General features: G+C 42.6%; 1 long non-coding RNA gene across 1 annotated transcript; it reads left to right on the forward strand.

The window, feature by feature from the left end:
- Positions 1–2,537: 2,537 nt before the first annotated feature.
- LOC109280762 (uncharacterized) lies at positions 2,538–21,656 on the forward strand. The gene is made up of 3 exons (XR_002087170.2): positions 2,538–2,617; positions 18,158–18,234; positions 21,421–21,656. It is a non-coding gene; the product is annotated as an uncharacterized LOC109280762 (long non-coding RNA).
- Positions 21,657–22,325: the final 669 nt, after the last annotated feature.

Consider the following 22,325-nt stretch of genomic DNA (forward strand, 5'->3'; position numbering starts at 1 on the left):
AATTTTAAATGTATAACATCCTTTTTGAACTGTTGGCTATTATCTGAGCTAATAATACAATTAGAGTATGATATGGTATACAATACAATACAATATGATATGATATAATATGATACAAGTTGTGAATAAGCATTCATGGAACCTGGCTCACGTTTAGGCAGCTTAGTGAACGCTGCTTAACCTAGGGATGTGAACACTTAAATGATTAATTGTTTAACCAAGAAGCCCAGCGATAACCGGTGATAGCTTACTGGTTATCATTTAGCATGGGGCAGGGCACAATCAGCGAAGTTGGGTGAAGGGAACCGCACAGAGCCTCAGCAGGAATCAGAAGGCAGCAGGGAGAGAGGGAGGGAGGAGCAAAGAGGAGAGGTGGAGGGAGTGGGAGGGGGACCTATTCCCTTTAGCTAAGCTCCTGGGGCAACCCCAGTGCTCCAGGCAAGCCAGGCTCCAGGAAGGCGCCTGCCACCCAGCACGGAGTCTGGGCTGTTTGTGGCAGGCAGCGAGGAAGCTGCAAGTGGCTGCACCAAGGTCTGTGGAGCCCAGCTATTAGGTACTAGTCCCCACTCACCCTCTCCCCTACTCTGGCTGTCCACAACCATACCAATTAATCATTTAACCATTGTAATTATAACAGGTTAAACAGGTTTTTTAAAATTGGTGTTTACATCCCTAGCTTAAATCTAAATCAGGATCCCATGAGTGCAGGAGTTCTCTGCTCGCCAGGAGGAGGCACAGGTAGTCAGAAGTAAGTTAGTTAGCAGGGCAAGCAGTTGGCAAGACTGAGAGGCTTGGTAGGTCTGCAGAGGAGCTGGCAGACCTATGGGGAGAGGGTGATTGGTCTGCTGGGACAGTGGATGGGGGAAAAAATAGCTCAATTATGGTTTGGGGGGTTAAAATAACACAGTTCCAAGGCTGGGGCAAGTGGCTGGGCTTTGCCAGTCCTGGAATTGTGCTGTGAATATGCCTTCACGCAGGTTAACTTTGTTAGATCAGGTTAACCCTTCACCTATCTAAAGTTAGCTTATTTCTGAGATAAACTAACTTTGCATCAAGCATAACATTTTTAGGGAGACCTAAGCCCTGTGAACACTTGCATACCAGGGCATTTATATAGAAGAGACATGAGTAGGATCTCCAGAGACTAATCATGTTATCCACTTAGCAATAGCCTGTACCATTGCTGGGCAACAGACTGTGGTCTTCCACCTTGGTAACCCAGGCATTAGTTCAGACTACTACAGTCAGATCATCCTGCACAACATTTTTACATTACTACTTATGATCTCTAGAATGTGGGAAAATGATTGCATACTGTACAGCTTCTGAGATGAAGGAAAGTCCCAATTCAGAAGAGAATACCTTTAAAATTAATATATAATATCTGGTGCTACTATAGAAGAGTTTTTAGATATCAAATCAAACATGAATAGAAAGCAAGCTGTTTCCTTCTGTTATACGCAGATTTATCAAAATCAGATATGCTTATGGCATTTTAAAGGGTAAGAACACCTCTAAAATGTCATAAGCTTGTCATCAACACCTCTGTCACTAGCTTTGAGCGTACAAATAGAAACAAGATGTTGCCTTGGAATGCAGTTTTAAACATAATTTTGCAGTTTTATAGCTTAAAACATTCTCTCTCTGAAGAAAAAAGTTTGCCTCTGAAAGGATGGTCATATAAACTACAGTTGTAACACCACAAATAAGATATGTGCTACATTACTCACTGAATGGTCATTTAATAAATTGTTAATATCAGACTGCTGAACTCAGATTACTTTTCTTGTTATTTACACAGAGAAGTATTAGGTTATCAAACTATGTACTACATTGTAGTCCAGAAAACAGAAAAAAAATCAACATTCTGTTGTAGTAATAAAGGTTTCCTTCTCCAATGATAATCAGCTTTGCATAATTAAAATAGCTCAGACTGCTGAACTAATTTTCAGACTGGAGGTTTCTTCCTGTAGCAGCACTCACACACAAAGTTTCTACTGCGACTGAATTTAATTGTGAGTCTAATTACAATTTTAATGAATATCTTCAATGCTGCATGTAAACTTGCACTCCACAGGCTTGCTATCAGCACATTTTAAAGGATTTCTACATTTAACATAAAGATTGTCCTAAGAGATGTTCATGTATAAGACTGTATTTTTAAAAGAAGGCTTATAATGTATTGGATAAAGTGAAATAATTTTTACCATTATGGATTTCTTTTTTTTTTTTTTTAAGTTTTAAATGCAATTTTTCTGTCTTGACTTCCACATCTCAGGGTATTTTTACTGTATGTTTAGTTCTAGGCAGATCAAATGCTTACAATTTTAAGCAGGTTGTAGCAAATTCTTAGTCATGAAAAATATCCCTTTCCTTTCCCAGCAATTAGCCCAAGTAATGACTTTAGTATATAACTATTGATGGGGGAAAAACGGGGCCATTGATTATTAAGCATTTTAACAAATATTTAGAATTAGTTCTGTTTAAACACTTATTACACAGAAATGTAAATCTCCCCTTATTCTCTATAGCACAGAAACAAGCAAAGGAACAAGTCTTCAATATCTTAGCCCCGGGGAAGATGGAATCTGCAAGGAAACCTAGAGAAAGAAGGAAGGTAATTTTCTAACATTTACTCTCACCTTTTGCCTGAGCCAGTGAAAGCTCCAACATGTCAATTCTGCCTTGTTGGGGCTTGCAGTGTGGATAAAATGAAGGCAGGAGAAGCTACTCTGTAGGAAATCTTCCATATGAACCATAATTTTTTTTCATCATAAGAAGCCTTAGCTTGTAAGTCACTTCCTTGGAAAACCCACAAGAGGGAGATGAGGAGGAGGTCATCACAGAGTGCAGAAATCTAACAGGACCATAATTCCCAACCTGTGGTGCTGGAATGCAAAGTAAGGAGAAAATACCATATGGGGCCTGAAGGGATTGTCATTAATGTAGATGATCTTGGATCTGATGGGTGGGAGCCAGCATTTTCTACAGAACCTCAGGCTTCATAAAATGGCAGGATCATAACCTTTGCCCTGCCCCATACCATCCCAAAGGGAATATGGGTTAAGAATATTCCAAGTTGAAACATGTAGAGTGAAATACTAGCTCTACTGAATCCAACAGCAAAGCTGTTGGGACCAAGCTGGGAATTCCTGCTGCATTTCCCTCTCCACTAAAATATTTGATCCTCGTTCAGGGGTTCTTCCACGTGTTTTTTAATAGATCTGCCTGTTTAAACATGCTCAAAATTCTTCCAAGGATCAAGTAAAACACTGAAATAGGACATCCCATGCACAGAATGCATTACAAAGCCAGCAGTCAAAACCAAAAAATTTGGTGGCAGAGCACTCCAGTGTGACAAACTAAACACTCCATGGCAGCTCATTTAAAATGGAAGTGTTTAATTATATGAAAATTAATATACAGTCAGTATACTATTTCCCCATGGGGTTTCTTTTTTACATTCAGTTCCGTTTATCTGCTCTTACATTCGCAATGTGCTGAATTGGTATATCATTTACAGTATAACTGCATTATAGAAGGTTGTCAAAAAAAAAGCTGTGCATTTTGGCACTTCGGTAAAGAACAGCTGGGGCTTCTGACACCAGGGCAGGTTTGTGAGAAGGTTTAGGATTATGGGGTAGTTGCATACACTAGCTGTTAGTGCTAAAATGGTCAGTAGTTTAATGGTTAATGTAGCTAGATGTTAATAATGATTTGGTTCCAGAGTTCATACACAGTTAGACTAATCAGGGAACCTATTTAGACTTATCCAGTCTGTTTCTTTTCATTCTATATGCAGTTTCCAGCTGAGACGATTTACCCTCTACCCACATAGGAACATGAGCCTGGAAGAGACCTCCTGGGTCACTGCTTCCAGTTTTGCCCCAAGCTTCTTTTCATAAATGTATCAAACTCAGTTTTGAAACCACTTAGGCTTCATTCTCTCTGTACTCACAGATTTCATAGACATTAGGGCTGGAAGGGACTTTGTATTAGAAGGCACTGGTATTAGAAGGGAGTTCCAGAATCTCTCTCTTTGAATAGTTAGAAACCTGCTTCTAATTTCCAGCCTAAATCTATTCATAGTCTGTTAATACCCATTTGTTTTTAAGCCAACATTCTTCCTTTAGCTTAAATTGCTCTTTTCCCTCTCTAGTGCTTACCTCTTTGATGTACTTACAGAGAGCAATCATATCACCTCTCAAACCTTTGTTTTGCTAGGTGACATAAGCCACACTTTTACTTTCCCATCATAAACTGACTCTGTATTCCCCTAATCAGCTGGGTAGCCTATCGCATTTTTAATCTTTTCTTTGCAGCCCCAAGGATTTAGAAACTTAATTTTTAATGAAAACTGACATTGAGGAGAACCAACTTTTGCCTAGGGGTAGATCTGTGGCAAATGCCTTTAGTTACTGACTCATGAAATACATAGGTCCCTAAACATAGTTTCAATTAAAACTGCTGAAAAGGTATTGGAATGAAAATAAGTTCAGTCAAGATTGCCTTGTTCAAAAACAGTTTGGACTTTCATTCTAATTTTAACTTTCCAAAAAAATTTAAAAAGACCTGACTGAAAATTATGATAACCATGGACATTGTTATTTAACATGGTTTCTCATTCTAGTCAATGTTTATTGGTCATATGATGTTTTTATTTAATAGATTTCAATTTCACATTTAAAGGATGTATTGAAACTTAAGATTTTCAAACACTAAAATTTGATGTATACCAGAGAAGATTTGGGGGTGGGAGGATCAGTATGGAGCAAATAAAAAGAGTTTTCAAATGTTTGTCTCTTTCTGTTTCTTCCAAACTAGCTCCATTTTGAATGCCAATTTAGACACAGGAAGAGTTGGTTATAACTTCCTTGCCCCAATGACAAAATCCAATAAATTTACCCCAGCTTCTTTTATCTTCTTTCTTAACTAAACCAGCTGTAGAGCTTTGCTTCATTATTCTGCTGTTGAGCACTTTCCAATATCCATCTGCTCTGGACTGCAGAACTTGTCTTATGATCTCCCAGCGATGCATGCACAGGGGGCTCCTGGGCTTTCAACTGTTGCTCTCTACAGCAGAATCCAGCAACAGCCACTCCTGGGTCATCCCTGAGCATTGCCTGTCCAACCTTTTCTTAACAACCTCCAATGTAGGAGATTCACAGCTTCCCTAGGCAGTCTATTCCACTGCCTCACTGTTCTAACAGGGAAGATTTTTTTCCGGGTATCCCAGCTAAACCTATATTGCTGCAATTTCAACCCATTGCTACAAATCCTACTCTGTAGCAATAGAGAAAAGGTGTTCTGCATACAATACCCTAAATGAGTTCTAACCAACCAGACCCAAGCGAAGAGGCATTATCACATCCCATGCCTGACATCTAACGTTCCTATTGATGAAGCCCAAAACTGCATTGGCCTTTTTTGCAGCTGTCATACTGCAGTAATATATTGAGTCTGTGATCCACTGAAACTCCTAGGTCTTTCTCTGTAGTGCTGCCATCTAGCCATCTACACCCATTGTGTATTATTATTATTATTATTGTTGTTAGACCCCAACTCCATGCAGCACGCAATGACTAGGGAGACAACGATCCAATTACTCATGGATCCTGTTACTCATTAGCCAGAGCAAGCAGGGAGCAAACACCAGCACACGTCGCTCACAACAGCTTTATCCAGAATGGAGACAGCTTTGAGCGAGCTCCCTCACAGACACACAGCCTGTGAATATGGGGAGCAGCAGTGAACATTAATTCTTTTTACATTTTATTAAACTTGGTTCATGCTCAGTAACATTTACTCCATCTTCAACCCTCCTTTTGTTCCACCCATTTCTCCTCCCATCTCAAGCTCTGCCTCTGTTTACTGTTTACTTCATTAACGTGGAATTGCCTATGTATTTCATTCATTTACATGCTTCTCTGCTAAGAGCACATGCTCAAGATTTTAACCCCGGCTTCCTCCGGTCACTTGCTGGTTCTTTCTGGTTTCTTGCTGACTCCTTCTTCATCTCCAAGGTCTTGCTTCTGCTTTATCTCCTGTCGATAGCTGGTGGGCTGCATCTTGTTCTTCTTACACAATGGGTTCCATACTCTACAACACTACGACTTTGTTAGAAAACTGCTTGCCTAAGCATTTGCAATGTTACTTTTAATATATCATCCTGCCTTGTGACCAGCAGCTCTGCTGAGACACAGAAAAAAAGCCTTTATTCAGCTGCAAATCTATTGCTCCCCGAGATCCAAATGGTGTCACCCTAACAATTATTATTATAATTGCTCATGGAGCAATTATAATAATAATGTGATAATATTTATAATGTGATAATAATTATAATAATAATGTAAATAAATATATATAATGATGAATAATAATATTATTATTATTATAATAAAGTGTAAGGTGCTGCACCCAAGGTGCAGACAACATCTTGTCTGAGAGTGATTCCTAACATCATATGATACAGCCATGAAAATAAATTATTCTGAGTGAAAGAATGGGGCAGTTAAATGTTTCACTGCAATGAAAAGCTTCTCAGGAACAGTAAGTGCCAACAGTGCTTTGCTCTATGTTTGCAAGCAATGGACATCAGCAGAAGGAACACTTTCAGAAGGTAACCTTGTTGTTTTGACAGTGCCTAGTTCTGAAGCACCAGCATGGAATATTTTTTGGTCACCCTGTGCACCAGAAGCTAACTATAAAATTGTAGCATAGAATGTGAGGAGCACTGCATTCCACATATGAACTAGGGTGTAGGTTGTAGCCGTGCTGGTCTAAGGACATAGGCAGGCAAGGTCCTTTGTGTAAATCTGATATCTTTTATTAGACCAACTCAAATAGTTGGAAAAAATCTTCCAACTATGAACTTTATACTTTTATGATGATAAAAATTGGAAGACAAACAACAGAAGAATGTGTAATTGATCAGAGATTGAAGAGCCAGCCTCGCAATGTTGGCGAGCCAGCTCAGTCCTTGGTAAGAAGATTGTGATTTTGATCTGAAAGAGAAACCTGAAAGAGCCACTACTGGAAAACACAGAATGAACCTTGACATTCTAATTACGATTTGCCAAACAACTTCAATTTAGCTGCTGAGCTCAAGTGGAAAAAAAAACAAACAAAAGTAGTAAATTTAATGTCACAGAAATAACAGAGGAGACAAGTTAAAGTTAATACAGCAAGGTGTTGGTCACAGTAAGGTAACAGCCATCACCAACACCAACATGCCTGACCCAACAGACAAAGAAGGGATACAAAGATTCCTTGAAATAATGAATTCTGCATCACAATTTGCATATTATCAGCAGCACAAACTGGCAACCTGAGAGTACTGCTGTGCTAAGGTATAGTTGGGGATAGTCCTGCTTTGAGGGGATGACCTCCTTAGGTCCCTTCCAACCCTAATTTTCTATGATTCTGTGCCTTGGGATGCTAATCCTAATGAAGAGTTTAAGAAAATGCCAGACTTCTGAGGCCCAGTGACAATAAATGTAAAAATAAGGTGTCCATGGACATCCCCAGGGAAGGTAGTGGCACAGTATTCTTACAGCACTATGGTCAAAACTAGAGCCTAGTACCTTGTGCTAGAGGTCCAACAAAAACGAATATCAATACATTAAAATAGAGAACCTTGGACCTTAATCTATGAACATAAAATTTTTTACACCTTTACCTGTGAAAGGTTACTCCAGAGAAGAACCACTTGTATGATTAAAGGCCTTAAGAGCAAGCCATACGAGGAAAGGCTGACAGGTATGGGACTGTTCAGCCTAAAAATGAGAAGACTTTGTGTGGATTTTGTGGCAGCTTACAAGTATATCAGGGGAGAGCATCAAGGGCTAGGCGAAGAACTATTTACCAAAGCGCCCCAGGGGAAAAGCAGGAACAACAGTCAGAAACTCCTAGAAGAAGGATTCGGACTGGATATAAGGAAAAACTTATTCACGGTTCGTGTGACCAAACTCTGGAATAGACTCCTAGCAGGGGTTGGTGCAGACACCTATCCTGGAGATCTTCAAAAGGAGATTGGACACACACCTTGCTGGGGTTATGTGACCCCAGCAGTTTTTTCTGCCCAGAGCAGGGGGGCTGGACTCAATGATCTCACAAGGTCCCTTCCACCCCTAAACTTCTGTGAATTAGTGAAACCGACAACAAAGACAAATCACTTATTAGTATTGCTTAAAAGGGCCTGAGCAAATAACCTCTTTCCCACCTCTGAGAATGCTGAGATCATATTTTCAGGTATAGATAAATGATATGCAAACTGACCATTGGAGTGATCTACTCATTGCAGACACACCTGCTAGAGCATTTGAAAAATGCATGATAGAACAAAATATGTATCAACCAGCATTTAAAAACCCTGTCTTGTCTCTGATGGAATGTGGATTATGATTTTTCAGAACAACTCAGTGTGGGATGCTGTAGAAAATTATTAAAGCCAGTACAGTAACCAGATAGCAAGTGTCCAGCCCCCACTGCTATCTTAAGGGGGAATCTCAGTACTAGATGGGATTCTGTTTAAAGGCATCAGACTGGTGATACCTAAGGTGTTACTGAAAAAAGCATAACAAACAATATATGAAGCTAATTTGGAGATTTAAATATCTCAAAAGAGGTCTAAAAACATTTAACACTGGCTTCAAATGAACAGCGACACTGAAGAAACTGAAATAATCATGTCTGGCAGTGGCTTCAATTTAGTGGGCATGATTTCAAACCATTTGCAGTGAAATTTTAGTTGAGAGACATAACTTCTGGTCCCTACTCTCCTATATCCAACAGGTTGCTGAAAAATGATGTCAAAATAATTAAGCACCTACTGATAAACGGTGTGGAGGCTGACACTGATCCATATTTAGCACTATTAAATTACAGGACACTAATAAAACACCAGCTGACACCTGCTTACATTTTATTTAACAGAAAACTGAGAACAGAATGCCTGTAATGTTAGACACTGATGTCAGAGGAACTGGGGATTTGCAGAAGAATAAAGATACTGATAAGGCCAAACAAAAAAAAATCAATATGATTTGGGGTCTTGGGACCTGTTGCCACTTCAAGAAAATGATGCGGTGTACATCTACGACGGAAATCAATTATCACAAACTGCAGTTGTGTCCCAAGGGTTTGCCTCACAGTCTTATGAGGTTATCACCCCAGACAGTTGTAGAGTGAGAAGCAATAGGTGACACCTTTCCCAACCTCCAAGGGAGAAGGGAAATAAGGGACATGGAGTCTGCCAAGGGTCTCAGCCAGGCACAATCACAGCATATTAAAACTGACAAGGTACAGGACATAGCAAATGAATTTACCACCTACTGATATCAGTAGTACTGATATCTCCTTGGAGACCCCAGATCAAAGAACAGTGCAAGGTACTAACAGTTAGTCTCAGGGGTTAGTTTGGTAGGTTGGTTATGGGCACTGGAAATGAAATAATATAAAATTCTGCTTGTCCAAAGGTATCTTTAAGCTTGGCTGGAAAAGGGAGATGAGGGATCTGTACCCTTCAGAGGCTTATGCTATATAGCTCAGGGCATGTCTACATGTGTAATTAAGGCACGTGAATAAACTCCAGTGCTTATTGCTCCAGGATTTTTTGCTTCTAGGTGCTGCCTCTTCATGTGTTTCCAGGACCACATCACATTGAGTTGGGTCAAAGAAGCCCCAGCTGGCAGAGGGTTTGGGGGTTCAGCTTGCCAGCCCAGGGCTGCTGTCCCTGGCTCAACGTGCTGTGGAGGGGCTGGCTGGGGCATGGTGGTGCTTCAGTGCAGAGCCAGCCAGCAGGCAACTCCCCCACACTGAAGCATCCTCATGTCCCACCCAGCCAGGTCAGCATCTATACCAGGGGTAGGCAAGGTTTTCTGGCTGGAGTGCTGAAAGAAACCACAATACCTACCTTGGAAGATGCCAGAGTGCCAGCATGCCACAAAAGCAAAAAAGGGCAGGGGGTACATGGCAGGATGTCCTGCTTGTGCCCCTTGCCCCCCACCCAAAGCCCCTGCCCCCCAGCCCTGCTGCCCCTTGCCCCCACACAAAGCCCCTGCCCCCCATCCCTGATCGTGCCTCTTGCCCCCCAGCCAAGGCTCTGTGGCTATCAGCAGTTACCCAGAACCTGGGCCGGGTGCAGCTGGGAGGCTGCAAACAGCTGCTGCCTCCCCACCCCGGCCCCAGCCCCAGTCCCAGCCCCAGCCGCCTCCCTGCCCCGGACACAGCCCCGGGCATTGGGAAGGCAGCAGATACCAGCAATGCTCCCCGCTGTGCTGCCCTCGCTGCCCCTCCTGCAAAGCAGCATGTGGAACCCGGTGTGGCAGGACACAGCGAGGGGTGCAGAAAGCTGCCTGGCACTCCGAGCTCCCTGCTGCCCTGCCACACTTCCCCTCCAGGTAGGGACAGCAGCGAGGGGCACAACCCTGCGTGCTGCCCATGCTGCTCCCGTGCACACAGGGAAGGTGTGACCCAGGCAGCACAGAGCTTGCAGCAGCAGGCAGCTTCCCTGTGCAGCCCCTCTGTGAACTGCCACTCTGGGTTACACGCGCTGTGCCCCCAGCCCTGCTACCCTCCCCTGAGCCCTCCAGAGTGCAGCATGTGCAACCCAGAGTGGCAGCACACAGAGGGGCCACACAGGGAAGCTGTGGCTGGGAGGCTGCAAACCCTGCTGCAAGCAGCCCAGGCACCGTGGCTGGCAGCAGCTACCCAGAGCCTGGGCTGGCTGCAGCCAGTAGGCTACAAACAGCTGCTGCCCTCCTGCCCCGGCCCTGGCTGTCTCCCAGCCCCAGGCTCCAGGAAGGCAGCAGGTACCAGCACTGTGCCCATTGGGGCCACCGGCCCAGGGCTGGGGCCAGGAGGCAGCAGCTGTTTGTAGCCTCCCAGTTGCAGCTGGCCCAGGCTCTGGGGTAGCTGCTGCCAGCCATGGTACCCGGGCTGCTTGCAGCGGGGCTTGCAGCATCCATCTACCTGCTGGGAGCAGCCAAGGCTCCTGGCTGGCAACAGCTACCCAGAGTCAGGGCCGGCTGCAGCCAGGTGGCTGCAAATAGCTGCTGCCTCCCCACCCCGTTCCTGGCCTCAACGTGTGCCGAGGAAAATGGTCTCACGTGCCAGGGGTTGCCAACCCCTGATCTACACATACACTGCTATGAAGTAAAAAACTGCACAGCAGGATAGTACTTGTATTTACAAGTACTATTCTGCTGCGGAGTAAATTAGTTTACTCCAGCCTAATAGAGGCACACCTGTAGACATGCAACACTTACTGCACAGCTAATTAGTCTACTGCACAGTAAATGTCTCATGTAGATGTGCCCACAGAGATTTGTATTATATAACACAGAAGCAGCTGGTATTAAGATATGAAAGGAAGCAGAGCTATTTCAAGTAATTATCTCAAGCTGATTCATTTGCTATAAATTTTACTTACAGCAAAACAGGAAGAGCAACACAACACTTCCTCTACCTCCCCTCCACCCCATAACTTACTACACTTACAGGATAATCTTTAGCAGAAACAGCAATGCTTACTCCAATGGCTCACACTTAAATCAAGGAGTAGAAAGCTGCCATTTCTTTCTGTTCCTTCCCCATGCCCTAGCTTGATACCGTTGGGAAGTTTTGTGGAATGAAGCTGTCTGCAACCCATGCTTCCAGCATGGATCTTTCAGGATTAGTTGCCAGTGAGATATGCCCACCTCATCACAGACTCCATGAAATCTTTGTCAAAGCATTCTCCACAGTGCAGATTGAGGGGTATCAATCATCACATTTCATTATAAAACTGATCTGAAGCACTTTTCTAAAAATGATGAAAGTTTACCACTTTCTATTCTTTCCTTTCGAGGTCATGTATTGCATTCAGGTACTAAACTCTCTAAACTTTTAACCTAGTTCCCCAGAGTTTCAGTCTATTTAGAAACCTAGATCTGTCTACCATTCTGTCAGATTCAGAACCCCACCACCACAATTAATTTGAATTCCTTTGTAATTTCTCCCTAACCTATTATAATTCCCTTCTTTGCATATTTATCCTGCTATTTTACTTCACATTTTATTGTTCAGATTGTTTGTTACATGCTGACTTAGTTCAAAGTTACGTTCACTTATGGGCAACTCTTCACTCCACCCTCTCCCATTTTATATTGCCAGAAAATTATATGGGTTTGCAGTTAGCTTTTTTCATCTAGGACATTTATACAGATTGGAAACAGTACACATTCAAGTATTGATCCCATGGGACCCCATTTAATACTTTACGTAAATTGAAATAGCTCCTTGTACACGTATTTTTATTCTATATATGTAACCACTGAGCTTTTTATCCACTTCCATATGATTTTATCCCTTGGATCTTTACAGCTTTTTACTGCAGACAGTCACATGACCAAAGCTGATACTGCCTCAGATCCTCCACTTCACCTGAATTACGCTATGTACAAAGTCTAGCATTACGCTAGATGTGCCACATCTTTTGGCAATGCCAGTTTTTCCCCATGATTACTTCTACTTTGCTTATCTTGAGGAAATATCCCTTATTCTCTGCAATACTAACTCCCTTTGGGTGGCACCTTAGAAAAAAGTGACCAAAACTCATTACCATTCAATATCTACTTGCTATACCCTATGAAACAGGGATATGTTCACACCAATTCTCAGTGGGCAAGTGTACTCATCATAAGGCAGCGCCTCTCAGCCCTTTGAATCCTAGTTCCCATTTTTGTTTAAAAGAATCCTTTAAAAATATCATCATGAGATTTCTTATGCTTGTTCTTAGGTTTTGTAATAAAGCTTGTTTGTTATCTTTTTCTCACTTATTGTCAGTGTTAACTATGATTGAAGAGCACTTGATTGCACAGGCTTACCCATTCTATCAAAAGAAAAATCCCTATTTTCTGAGCACATAACCAGACAAGGGTGTGATCCCTCTGGCTGGGAAAACCACCTCTGCTAAGGGAAGGCCTGAATGAGATAGGTAAGGCTAAGGCACCCCAGGCTAAGGAGCTGGCCCCTGGAACATCTTGATCCTCAGTGGTCAAGCAGCAGACAGCAGAGTGGGATTTGGGACATAAGGGAGACCTAAAGATGTGGAAGCACCCCAAGAGTGTCTCAAATGTGCACCCAGACTGCGTCTGTGGTAGGGGTGTCACAAATTGGCAGAAACAGGTTTCCTAATAAATTAAGCAGACCCCTCCATTATTATTTAATAGAGTACATTCTGATGCTTGTAATGTGATTTTTATTCATTCTGAATAATATATAAGAAGCAGCAATAGTATCTTAAATGTACATTGTATCTTGTCCATACTTAAAAAGGTCACCAAGACTTCTGTACTCACTGTTCCTAGAAGTCTCCCTGAATATGAAGCTGTAGAGAATACCCCCTTCTTGAAGAGGGTGCCCCTTGCCTTCACGACAGCCATCATGCTTGGCTTTTTACCAAAGCTGCAGCTTTCTGTTGCTGGATAGCCCCGTCCTTTCCCCACACAGGTTGATTTCATAGAGTTTTCTTCCACTCAGTCAATCTTAAAGTTGTCAGTACCTGATGACAACTTTAAAGTGGTTACCTGATGTCTGATGTAAAGGGCACATTTTCCACCCTAAGTCACATATCGAACCATTTAAAATAGACAAAATGGTCCAAATCACTCTTATCTGGCTAACCAACTGACAACTGCTCTGATGTAAACAGAGATCATCACCATGCCTGAATGTGGTGGCTACAGCATAAGTCTTTCACTTCCAGCCTCCCTTAGTAACTGAGCAGACTGTTCTTGTCTCCTGTGAAGGAGAAGAAAATAGAGTCACTTTCCCTCTTCCTTACCCATCAAAAAGTCTTTGCAAAGTTATTTGGAAGCTGAAGATGTTTCTGTAGACTAAAGAATCCCGGTGCCGGGAAAATGGGAGAGATCCAGTACAGAGAACTGTAATAAGAACTCAAAAGTAAGGAATTCAGTTATATAAGCTATCATCCCAATACAGACCTATGTAGACCCCTTTGGCTTTGCAAAACCAGGCATCCATTGCCCAGTGCACATCCCTGAAATGGAGAACCCTGATCCAACATGGCCCAGGATACCATGGATAGTTTCAGGGGACTATCAGATTGGACCTTTTCAGTTTTTTCCAAATTTCCTGTAGCTTTTTTATTTTTCCTAAAGTATTTTATGTTCTGGCTGTATTATCATGTCAAGCAAAAGACTGTATAATGCCAAGAAATTTTGGAAAAATAATACTTGCTAACATCAATAAAGTGCCTGTTGCCCCAGTTTATGTAAGTTGCTGAAACAGCTACCAGGAATTTTACTCCCTGCGTGTACTCGTACATACATAAGCTATGATTAAGACAGTAGGCCAGACAACTATTCACTTGATGTAAACAGCACAATCTAAATTTTTAAATAAAAAATAGAGCACAATATCAATCTGCTGGAATAATTTAGGGAATAATTATTCACATATGTATTTTTCTTTTTCTGGGGCTAGGACATTTAGTTTTTATAAAACAAATGCCACTCAATTTCATAGAGAAATTACAGTTCTCTGCCTTTTTATTTTATTTCTTTCCTGCTGAACTTCTTAGAAGACAGAAAATAAATAATAATACTTTGAGCATTTCAACATTGCCTTACCTTTAAATACTCAAATATGTCGCAAATATTATTCAAGTAAAACATAATACTGCTTTGAGATAAAGAAGCTGAGGCAAGAATCCATGGGCAAAGCATGGATAAAATTCTTCCCTGTATGTTAGTCACTCAAGTATTGTTTTTGAGATTGTGATTATAATGTCAAGCAATAGCTAAAGAACCTACAAGACTCTGCTTTGGGATTAAAAAAAGGAATAGGTTCTTTTCTTCAATGTTTTTAATTAAAAATTCCAGCAGCTGTTGTGAGGCTAATATCTGGTATGTGATCTAATATAAATGGAACTCCTCTTTTCCCTTTATCCAAGCTACTCAGAACAGTGTGATGTTTGAAGCTCTAGTCACACTAACCATTCACTGTGGATGTACTTTGTAGCCCACAGCTATATTTCTTCTATCATGTAACATGTTAGGCCCCAGTTTTTATTGGGGGGTTAGGGCTTCCCTTACATAAGTGAAGCTACATGACTCAATCTCAATTACTTGGAGTTTTTCAATCTGGTTAAATGCTAGACCATCATTTCCAGCCCAGGTCTATTCCACTTGTTTCTTGGGTGGAGACAGCCACTTTTCTGGCCTTATTCATCATACTGTCAATCCTCAGATTTATTTATTTGGATCTTGGTTAAAGGAGGCTTATTTCATCTAGCCTGAGATCAGATTATTAACCCCTCATTCACCATGGAGTATTATTCAAACAACACTGTAGGTTTGAATGGGTATATTTGTATAAGAAGGTATAATTCAGGTGTTGCAAGTTCATAATCTGGCATGCTAATAGCTCTAACAGCTCAAACATTCACTCCTCTGCTTTCTGTATCACATTGGACTTCCAGGGGTGGGTTTTCTTCCAGTCTACTTCAGTCTTTAACTATGAAATGTTTTCTTCTTTTCAAGATTTGCTAGATAGGAGAAGCTTTGGAAGAATTTTTATTAGTATTTCATAGCAATTTTATTTTATCTTTAATTTATGTCTCAGTACAAATTAGTCATGGGTTAAGACACTGTGTAGCTCCACAGGGCATTTTGACATGACCAACATATTAATAAATTGAGAGTTACCATCCTACTCTCTTTTTTTTTTCCTATTGCTCATCATGATCATTTGTATCTGCTTTCAAATAAAATTACAAGCTCTTTCAAGAAAAAGTCCATGCCATTCCTTGAATGTCTGTACATTACCTGTCACAGTAAAGCCCCAGTACTGAATGGAGTATATGGGTATGTGTAAACAGTGCAAAAGTAGATACAAACACTAGTCTGAAATTATCAGTTCTGGAACTAGAAACCATATAACTGAATTAGAGTGGATCTGTGTCTGAGCAAAGAGTCTCTGACAATATTTTTATACATGTTCCAGGGCTTGTAGAGGGGCGCTTTAATTCAAGTGGCTCCAAGAGCCACTCTAATTAAAGTGCCTGCAGTGTCTTGTGTATCAGTGTCCCCATGCTTCAGAATGGTGGTGGGACACTTTAACTAAAGCTCATCGAGTGGGCTTATTTAAAGTGCCACCACCACCATTTTGAAGCATGGGAACAGTGATACATGAGACACAGAGGCTGGCTGGAGCATGCTAATTAGCACACTCCAGCAGACTCGATTAATCAGTTCATCCTTCAGTTAATCGAGTCTGCTCTGCCATGCTGTAATTACAGTGCATCGGAGAAGCCTCCCCGCATGTGTACAGGCACCGATAATGCCATCGCAATATGTTCAAAAAGGAAATTTTCACATCTGTGAGGGGCAGTCAGAAAGTAATGCCTCCTAACTTTTATCTCCTGAGTAAGCTTTAGACACGGAAGGAGTTTTTCATGTTAGCCACAGTAAACTCAGAGGTCCATATCAAGACCCAGACAGAACTGAAAGGTTGCATGCAAAACCCCTGTCCCAACAGAGACATGTCCAAGGTGCTGATTCTGCGCAATACTCACCTGCACACCAGTCTGTGCACCACAGAGGCAATTTCATCATTTGGATGGACAGTGCTGCTCCATCCTGCATACAGCATAAATAATGAAAGAAGGACTACAAGGGTGAGATTTTTGGGATGACAGTGAAATGTTGGAGGCTGTGCTACAGTGGCTACACAACAAAGACAAGCATTTTTACAATGTTGGGATACATGCCCTTGTTCATCCCTGAACAAAGGCCACTGATAGAGAAGGAAACAATGTTGGAAAATGGAAGTTTAATAATTATGTGGACATTTTCTGTATAAGTTTAATATTTTTCAATATTTGGCTAAGAAAAACATTACTTTCTAACTGACCCTCATAATATAGCTATTGTTTTGTATTCTAACCATTCAAATGGAGTTCCAGTTAAAAATGTAACTGGTTACATTTTAGTATTCCTTGATAATTTATTGTGGTAGGACAGGAGAGCTATTTAGCATAAACACTTTTTCGTGTTTTTACAGAGCAAAAAATATTCTTAATATATTTTTATTTCAAACTCTGCATAATGAGCTTTCAAATGCAATTTCCTTCAAGATAGGGTGGCATCTGAATTAGTTCATTAAGCAAATTACCCAAAAGCAGCTAGCTAAGTTTCCTAAGACTGGAATCGGGTGCAAACTCTTGTACTTTGACAAGGATACTTTTAATTGCTGAAGAAATAATTGGTTACATTTCTGGGGTTTTCTTCCACATCTAGTTGATCCATAAAAATTGGAGTTACATCTTTTAAAAACAGAAATTGTTCCTTGTTGGCTTTCTTCTCTAGACCGTGGACTTTAAAAAAAAAGTTTTAGCTCAAACAGGTTATAGCTTTTTCTGGTTTCTTTTTATTAAATGCTTCTTTCCATAAGAAGAAAGGGGTTATAGAAATTGCTTTTAAGCTGTGCTACATAGCAACAGAAGAACCAATAGGATCATTAAGTTCAATCCCCTATGTTTGTAGGCAGCCATTTTTCCAAAAGGTCCACGGGATGGTTCACTCTGGGTCCGTCTACATGTTTGTTAATGTGCCGTAGTTACTGTGCATTACATTTAGTATTTTCATAACCAAGTGCTAAATCAGTGCTCACTACCTGTGACTACTGAAGTAACTAGCACAGTAGCCTAATAGCATGGGTTTTGCCCAGCACACTACTGCATGGTTTTATTAGTAGGACTGTCAAATGATTAAAAAAATTGATCACAATTAGTTGTATGATTAAAAAATTTAGTTGCAGTTAATTACAATTTTAATCACATATCTAAAACCTCAAAATTATGCATAGAAAAACTCAAAATTATGCAGGTACTTTGTATGGTTTGGGGGTGGGTGTGGGGGGATAATTGTTAAGGTATGGGGGGCTGTGAGTGTGGGGGAGGAGGGTTTGGACCCCATAACGGTGCCTACAGGGGGGTCTAGAGGAGGGGGGGACACCCACACATACTTGCAGGATGCAGGGTACTGTGGGTCAGGAGTGAGGAGCAGCAGCAGGGCTGAGGGGGCTGTAGCTTGGGAGTGGGGGGCATGGGCATATCACTGCCCCTCCACCATCATATTATCTTCCCCCACAGGAGTGCTCTTCTTTTTAAACTGGAAATATGGTAACCTTGCAGGACTGCAACCCGGAGGCACATAGAGGAGCGCCCAGGTAAGTCTGTAGAGGGAAAAGGGGCAGGAGGTAGATTGAGGTCCCCATAGTAAGGGAGGGAGTGGGGCAAGGGCAAGGGGCAGGGGTGAATGGGACCCTGGGGCTGGGACAGGTCTTGGGACAGAGCTGTGGGAGGCTCGTCCAGGGGCATGGGGGCATGTGCCCCCCATATTTGTGTGTGGGGCAGAGGTGAGCTGCCTGCTGTGAGCTAGGGCTCTTCACCCTACTGCCTTTGCCCTGGGAGCTGTGCACTGGATGCACACCCGTGCCACCCAGGAGCAGGAGGCACAACATGGCATCACTTGGCTCTTGGGGCAAAGGCAGAAGGACACCGAGCCCCAGCCTGCAGTGGGCAGCCCACCTCTGCCCCATGCACAAATCTGGGGGGCACATGCCACCTGATGCCTCCTCTGAGGGTGTACACTGTGGTGGGGAGCCACCACCCCCCCACACCTCTGGATGAGCTGCCCACAGCTCTGTCATAGATTCATAGATTCATAGATGTTAGGGTCGGAAGGGACCTCAATAGATCATCGAGTCTGACCCCCTGCATAGGCAGGAAAGAGTGCTGGGTCTAGATGACCCCAGCTAGATGCATATCCAACCTCCTCTTGAAGACCCCCAGGGTAGGGGAGAGCACCACCTCCCTTGGGAGCCCGTTCCAGACCTTGGCCACTCGAACTGTGAAGAAGTTCTTCCTAATGTCCAGTCTAAATCTGCTCTCTGCTAGCTTGTGGCCATTATTTCTTGTAACCCCTGGGGGCGCCTTGGTGAATAAAACCTCACCAATTCCCTTCTGTGCCCCCGTGATGAACTTATAGGCAGCCACAAGGTCGCCTCTCAACCTTCTCTTGCGGAGGCTGAAAAGGTCCAGGTTCTCTAGTCTCTCCTTGTAGGGCTTGATCTGCAAGCCCTTAACCATACGAGTGGCCCTTCTCTGGACCCTCTCCAGGTTATCCGCATCCCTCTTCAAGTGCGGTGCCCAGAATTGCACGCAGTACTACAACTGCGGTCTGACCAGTGCCTGATAGAGGGGAAGTATCACCTCTTTGGATCTATTTGTCATGCATCTGCTGATGCACGATAGAGTGCCATTAGCTTTTCTGATGGCTTTGTCACACTGCCGACTCATGTTCATCTTGGAGTCCACTAGGACTCCAAGATCCCTTTCCACTTCCATGCCACCCAGCAGGTCATTTCCTAGGCAGTAGGTGCGCTGGACATTTTTCCTCCCTAGGTGCAGCACTTTGCATTTCTCCTTGTTGAATTGCATTCTGTTGTTTTCTGCCCACTTGTCCAACCTGTCCAGGTCTGCTTGCAAATGTTCCCTGCCCTCCGGTGTGTCCACTTCTCCCCCCAGCTTTGTGTCATCCGCAAACTTGGACAGAGTACACTTCACTCCCTCGTCCAAGTCACTGATGAAGACATTAAAGAGTATCGGTCCAAGGACCGAGCCCTGCGGGACCCCACTGACCACACCCTTCCAGGTCAAAACCGACCCATCCACCACGACTCTCTGGGTGTGACCCTCTAGCCAATTCGCCACCCACTGGACTGTGTAGTCATCCAAGTCACAGCCTCTTAACTTGTTCACCAGTATGGGGTGGGATACCGTATCGAAGGCCTTCCTGAAGTCTAAGTATATGGCATCCACCCCTACTCCTGTGTCCAGGCATTTTGTAACCTGGTCATGAAAAGAGACTAGATTAGTCAGGCATGATCTACCTGCTACGAACCCGTGCTGGTTTCCCCTCAGCATAATTTGTCCTGCCGGGCTCTCGCAAATGTGAACCTTGATAATTTTTTCAAAGAGTTTGCCAAGGATGGTGGTGAGGTGAGACTGGAGGTGAGACTGTCCCATGACTCAACCTGGCCCTGGGGTCCAATTCACCCAGGCCTCTGCCTCTGCCCCTGCCCCACTCCCTCCCTCATCATGCGGGCCTTGATCTGCCCCCGCCATTCCCTCTCCCCCCACCTCTTCCCCCTCCCCCTCCCCCTCCACAGACTTACCTGCTGGGTGCTGCTGTACATGCCATGGGGCTGCATTCCTAGCCACATGCATGCTGCAGCTGTGTGCCTTTGGCATCCCAATATGGCACCAATATATCAATGCACCTTGTGTCTGCGCACATGCGTACCTCCCCCACAACTGCCTTCCTGCTCCAGCAGCCCACAGCCCAAGCCTAGGCTGCCCTACAGCTCCTCTGCACAGCCATGGCAATTTATTGACAGCCTTAGTTTTTAGGCTACTGCACAGTTAGCATCTCATGTAGATGCACCCTCTGACTCCTTTCATAAACTACAGCAAAAATCACCCTATGAAATAAAGCCCAACATAGAATGTAGTACAGATAAAGAGCGGAACAGTGACTAATACCTTACCATTACAGCATCAAAAAATTTTGGTACCTGAGAGATTTCTAAGTGGCAGTGGAAACACTCCCACATCTAGCTGCAGCAGAAGGTGGGAGGAAGACAATTTAAAAAAAAAATAAAACAAAAAACCTAGAGGTAGAAGCCAATCATGTGACCACACATCCCTGGTGGTCACCTGCCACCCCACACTGAAACAGATAGAAGAATCACCAAACAATTACAGCCCATACCTGACAAAAATCAGATCTAGAGAGAAATATTCCCAGTCTCTCCACTCCTGGCTTTCAAACATTCCCCTATCCTTATCCAACTTATCATAAGAAGCAAACTCTCCACTGCCCAATGGACATCAAGTGACACACAGCTTTGCCTTGTTAAGAAATGCTTAGCCTATCAGTACATCTCCACTGCCACTACAATTAACAGTCTGCATAAAACCATTAGAATCCATTGTTCCTACACATGCCTTTCCCAAAATATTATATACATGATCCAATGCACCAAGAGTCCTCATGGCAACCATGTAGGTGAAAGTAAACATCAGCTATGCACCATTATGAATTCTCACAGAAAAAAATATAAAGGACAGAGACATGTACACATTCACCATTAGGAGCACATTTCTGACAAAACAACACACTCTCCGTCTCTGACTCATTATCCTTGCTCTCAGAGGAAACCTACCTAACACTTTAAAAGATGAACTTAGGGGGAATCATAAGCTGGCTGGATGATTTAGAACCAAGGACTAAACACTGATATTGGGCTCATGGCATTATATTTTATCCAACTCCTGAATTCTTTCCACAGAAAGGCAAGAAGAAAGGCGAGAATGATCCTCCTCTGTTTTGATAGGCCTTGATCTCTGAGTAATCAGCATTTTTTCTTCTGCTAATTGTGCCTGCTACCCAGGCCCCTCCCCTTCTAATGTTTTTTTCATAATGCTGCACCTGGCTTCTTCTGATCTCACCTGATGAAGAATATCTTGCAGCTTGTCTGACTTTATCCCAACTACCAAGTTGGTCCAATAAAAGATAACACACTCAGATATCCTTGCCTCATTCATTTGTAGAAAAAGATTTATTCTTGTCCCCTACAGGTGATCAGTAGAAACCCTGAAGCATGATTCCTTTGATTCCCAACAAAGGGATAGGAACAATACATTACTTAAATCTATATATTACATGTGCTGATTACTGCTCCAAGAACACCATTTCCATAAATTTGTCAAACTCACCTTGAAGCAATACAGGTCCCCTGCCCTCCCTACTTTATCCAGACCATTCCAAAACCTCACTCTTCTGATTGTTAGTAACATTCTTCTGGAATCAAAATGTGTGTGCAACTAGTTTGTATCTATTTGTTCTTTAACTTATCATTTCTCAGCCCTCATTTTCTTAAGTTTAGCAAACCAAACCTTTTACTCTTCACTTATAAAATAGGATCTCCATCCCTCTAAGCATCCTTATGGCTCTTCTCTGTGACTAAATCAATTTGAATCCATCTTTTCAAACATAGAATATTGTGTAAAGGTCTGATCAGGGAAGTGAGGGTTTTACTAATATCTTGTACAATGGTACTAATAATATAGTTACTAAAAATATCCAGTCTAATACACCATGGAATTGCATTAGTCTTCTTCACAGCCACATCATACTGGTGCCTTATTGTCAACCTATCATCAACTAGGATACCCAGATCCTTCTCTTTCTTTT

Source organism: Alligator mississippiensis, chromosome 2 (assembly GCF_030867095.1).
Source record: "Alligator mississippiensis isolate rAllMis1 chromosome 2, rAllMis1, whole genome shotgun sequence".
Classification (NCBI taxonomy): Eukaryota; Metazoa; Chordata; order Crocodylia; family Alligatoridae; genus Alligator; species Alligator mississippiensis.